At 33.0% G+C, this 5,303-nt stretch overlaps 1 protein-coding gene across 2 annotated transcripts in view; it reads left to right on the top strand.

Moving 5' to 3' along the window:
• The first annotated feature begins 4,310 nt into the window (after positions 1-4,310).
• Positions 4,311-5,303, top strand: part of LOC137624250 (uncharacterized) — a 75,305-nt gene continuing 74,312 nt past the window's right edge. Inside the window, exon 1 of one of the 2 annotated variants that reach the window (XM_068354764.1) lies at positions 4,311-4,546. The gene's annotated coding sequence lies outside the window, so the exon portion shown is untranslated. Of the gene's footprint in view, positions 4,547-4,993 lie in introns of those variants that run through there. The other variant, XM_068354762.1, reaches the window with a different exon arrangement.

A 5,303-nucleotide genomic window follows, 5' to 3' on the forward strand; every position in this document is an offset into this window, starting at 1 on the left:
AAAATACATTACGGTCAGATTTCATTTCATTACCTTGTTAAAAAAAAGTCTATTATCATACTCATAATTAGGCCTACTTTCATAGTCTTATTATTATTATTATTATTATTATTATTATTATTATTATTATTATTATTATTATTATTATTATTATTATCTTGATAAGCACATTTTACCCTTTTTAATTAATAGAGTTTTTAATTAGAAAATCGTGTTGTAAATTCTGAGGGGAGCAAAAATTGAGGTGGGTTGGTTAGCCAGAGATTATAGCTGTCCCTCGCCCAAAGTAATGAAGCCCTGTTTAAGTGCCAAACATCTTCTCCCTTCGTGACAAAGTATCGGTCAAGTTTTGTGGTGTGGCACTTTAAGGAAAGTCCGTTACAGACCAGCGTGGGTTTGAACATCTCTAAATACCCTCCCGATTGGTTCTTGAAAATCTATGTCGACCAATCACCACAGAGTGTAAACTACTATATGGTGGTGAAAGGGACCCCTTGGCTTGGAGGGCAAGGAGTCTTTTTCGTAAGCCTATAGTGTAGATTGAGCGGTCAGAGAGGACCTACATGGGTCACACACACACACACACATATATATATATATATATATATATATATATATATATATATATATATATATATATATATATATATATATATATATATATATATATATATCTTCTTATGCTGTGAAAAGACTAGAAAGCAACATGTTTGCCTAGTACGTTAAAAGGACTCTCTCTCTCTCTCTCTCTCTCTCTCTCTCTCTCTCTCTCTCTCTCTCTCTCTCTCTCTCTCTCTCTCTCTCTCTCTTCAACCATTGATAAACCAGCAGTTACTAATCTACTTTAAGAACAAATATAAGGTCTTTTTATCATTATAATTATTGAAAGTTTAGAATGGTTAAAAGAATAGTGATGGCAATTAACTAACCACTGCAGGGAAGAGTTTGGAAAGTTAAGTATTAGTAAGAATAATGTGTGATTTAACTACAATTTTATCAATTTAAAGGTACATTTTTCTTGTTATTGCCTGTAAAATTATGTGCGAGCTCTTGCATTGGTCTTCCACTGTCGAGGTAGGAGTTCTCTTGCCAGAGGGTACCTACACTCAGGCACACTACAGTTTTATATCTAATTTCTCTTCCTCTTGTTTTGGAAGTTTTTATAGTTTGTATATGAGATTTATTCTGATGTTGTCACTGTTCTTAAAATATTTTACTTTAATTGTTCACATTACTCCTCTTGTAGTTTATTTATTTCTTAGTTTCCTTTCCTCACTGGGGTATTTTTCCCTTTTGGAGCCCCTGGGTTTAAAACATTCTGGTTTTCCAACAAGCGTTGGTAATAATAATAATAATAATAATAATAATAATAATAATAGTTTATTTATTTCTTTGTTCCCTTTCCTCACTGGGCTATTTTTCCCTTTTGGAGCCCTTGGGTTTAAAACATTCTGGTTTTCCAACCAGCGCTGGTAATAATAATAATAATAATAATAATAATAATAATAATGCGAGGTATACATAAAGCTGTGAGTAGGTCTATAAGTTATCGAAGTAAGAGTTAAAAGAAAGCATAGGCTTGAAATGACAGCAGATCATAGATCATAAGAGAAGTGCTTAGGTGAGAATCATATGAACGTATAGCTTGTCGACTGAGCTGACACGGGATTATGGCTTCGTGTATCGTACAGTGCTGATTCATGTTTGCTAACTCAGTGTTAAAGGAACTAAGCTAAGCACCTTTTTTTATCAAAATTATAATCAACGCCGCCTACTTTCCAGTAATCGGATGATTCGAAAAGAGAGGAAATAATTAATTTTACCCTTTGAGTTCACGAGACATTGTAAATGGCAACGCCGCTCTTGTTTAAGTAGTAGCAGTACTTTTATCCGATGAAAATATGAAAGAACTCTCTGTTTTCAGAGGCGAACCTCATTGGTGCAGACACTCATTACCAGTTAATATATATTTGCTCAAGTATTTCATAAAAATATACGGTGATAAAAAGTTAGATGAACAATCTGCAACGTGAAAAATTAGTCAATAAGTTTTTTCGGTACTATATGAAACGCTTTATAGGAAAGATATTACGTAGAATAATATCATCACTTATTGCCGCTTTGGCTACTGAGACTGACAAGAGATGGAGGGTGAGAGAGATGTTGGAAAACAGGGAGGTAGATGATTTTTTCTTTCTTATTTTTTTTTAGTGTATTTAAGTATAGTAGGGAGTCTAGGGCCTTAGATGTTGAAACTACCAAGACTAGTCCTAGGCAAAATAGCATAGTTCGTTATTTTTTTTTTCTTTTGTAAACCCTAAATTCCATTACAAAATAGATATTGTCGCTAAAATTATTTAAAATAAATTTCCAATGTAATAGCAACAAAATACAATCATTGTCAACAACCCACTTTTACAAGACGAGAGAGAGAGAGAGAGAGAGAGAGAGAGAGAGAGAGAGAGAGAGAGAGAGAGAGAGAGAGAGAGAGAGAGAGAGAGAGTCATAACTATCGTCTAATTCATATCATCATCATCAGCCGTTCTTATTCCATTACACGACAAAGGACTCAGACATATTCCACTCGCGTCTGTTTGTGGTCTTTTTGTGTCAGTCTTACCGGCAATTGTTTCAGCTCGCCAAGCCATCGTCTTCTCTTGGTTATAAGAATATTTTTTGAATTTGAAAAGGTATTTATGTTGCCACAAATGAGAAGTATATACTGTACATAAAATTTATGTGCAACAATGAAAAGAGATAGAGTTAATTTCATTATAGGCTACAATAGAATGCGTGTAGCCTACTGTATATGTTAATAGGTTAGTTAGAACACGCCATATCCCAGTAATATACTATAAAGATATTAACTAAGTATAATTTGAAAGTTAAAGAACATTTTGGCAGATGTTAGTGGCTGAAAAATTATGAATAAAACAGTGGCATAAGATTATGTTGATAGCTTCCAGCTTTTTCAACTAAGGTAGTAGTTTAGCTGCTGCTTATAATAATAATAATAATAATAATAATAATAATAATAATAATATAATAATAATAATAATAATAATAATAATAATAATAATAATAATAATAATAGCCAAATTCAAATGCATAATAATATCAATTTTGTTGTTACTGTTTTTTAAATATTTGATTTTGTTCATTACTTCTATTATAGTTTATTCATTTCCTTGTTCCTTCCTCACTGGGCTATTTTTCCATTTTGGAGCCCTGGAGCTCATAGCATCCTGCTTTCTCAACTAGGGTTGTAAATTTAGCTTAGTATGTAATAATAATGATAATGATAATTATGTAATTTGATACGTCTTTAAAAATTCCGATTAAAACAATTAACCACTTAACAGTTTGTTCGTAAATTTTTATTTCTTTATTCGGTCATATTCAATCATTTTGAAATAATGAAGTGAGGATATATTAACAGGTAAGGAAACGTCTCAACCAATAAGGTTTGTTTTTTGAGAATAGAATTCATTCATGCTTCTTTTCAACATTTTCTATTCCATAAACAAACCTTGGGGACAAGCGCGGATAACGGCATCGGGGAGAGAGAGAGAGAGTCAAAAGTCAAAGTCAAAAGTCAAAAACCTTTATTCCATTATAAAATGGTTATTCTGTTACATAACAATATACATTATTTACATAAAATTCACAATAATTGGATTGTAAAAATTTTGGATATATATACATTCAAGTAAAATTTAAAAAATATTGCTTAAGTTTCTTTTTGAATAAATCAGAACTAACATTTATACATTTTCTTATTTCCAGAGGTAGTTTATTCCAGCAAGCTGGGGCCCCTTATTGCCATTGAGCGTGAACCCAAATCAGTTCGATAGCTGTCTACAAATAGATTTTCATTCTGTCTGGTTAATGCATTCCTACAATTACCAACTGTAGGAAATGTGTATAGCCAGTTGGGATATTCTTTTCTCAATCTTTTAAAAACAAAAACACAAACATCGTACATACACTTTTCTTTTAATTTTATCCACTTTAATTGCTGGAGGGTTGGGGTGATGTGATCGTGTTTTTTCACCCCAATAACGGCTACTCTACCAGCAAAGTTTTGGATTTTTTTTGAGAGAGAGAGAGAGAGAGAGAGAGAGAGAGAGAGAGAGAGAGAGAGAGAGAGAGAGAGAGAGAGAGAGGCTCAACAGCGAAAGTTGCTGATTAGTCTGATTGTGTTGTTATCCAGAATTTCTTGCTGTGTAAGCTATAACATCAAACAATTTTTCAGCTTAGCACGCAAATGTGGTCAACAGTCATGAATACATTCAATTTATACAATGTCAGCGAAATTACGTACTGGTTGAAGTTAAGTGGAATATTTCTTCTGTTTACAAAAGGTCAGGGAGAGGTTGGCCATGTGGTTTAACCAAGTCTAAACACCAAATCTTACAACAGTACTCTCTTTAGGACTCTAGAGTCTAGACTCTAGGTGGCGTGTTTGGTTAAGTTCGTGTTAATTTCGTTATAGTTCTGAGACTAGACTCATGCCCCCGGGGAACTTATTTCGCAAGTAATCACGGTAACAGTGTGTTCTTTCTTTATTTTATGGAATGTATTTTGTTTTGAATTGAATATTACAATGGTTAATTATTTTCGAGGAACTGATAGCGTTTGGTTAAGTTCGTGGTAATTTCGTTATAGTTCTGAGACTAGACCCATGCCCCGTGGATCTTATTTCGCAAGTATTCACGGTAACTGTGTTTTTCTTTATTTCATGTGAATGTATTTTGTTTTGAATTTAAACATTTCAATGTTTGATTATATTCGAGGAACTGATTCGATTTGGGACAATTTTACCTTTTGGTTCTTTTATCAAGTTTTATAAAATTTTTGCAACAGCCTTGCAACGAACCATAATCCAGAACTCTCTCTCTCTCTCTCTCTCTCTCTCTCTCTCTCTCTCTCTCTCTCTCTCTCTCTCTCTCTCTCTCTCTCTCTCTGCTTAATAATTTGTATTCCCAACAAGCTTAGGTAAGTCTTAATATGCCATGTGAAAAGGTCGGCCGACTAAGCCATTGATCAAATGTAATCGCTCTCATATCTATGTAATATATGTGATGCGTTGCCTGGCAACAAAATTATCCACGTTTGCTATTTAGGTCATTGTAATGTTGAAGATAGGTATAAGCCTATTGAAAATTATATAAATCAATTGTACATTTTAAGATTTCCATTCTTAGTGTATTTGTTGCGGGTGAATTTCTTTGTACAAGTAAAAAGAAGTTTCAAAAGTACTTTAACCAATCATATTGAATACCTATATTATCTTAAGTGCT

The sequence above is a fragment of the Palaemon carinicauda genome, chromosome 31 (genome assembly GCF_036898095.1).
Source record: "Palaemon carinicauda isolate YSFRI2023 chromosome 31, ASM3689809v2, whole genome shotgun sequence".
Classification (NCBI taxonomy): domain Eukaryota; kingdom Metazoa; phylum Arthropoda; class Malacostraca; order Decapoda; family Palaemonidae; genus Palaemon; species Palaemon carinicauda.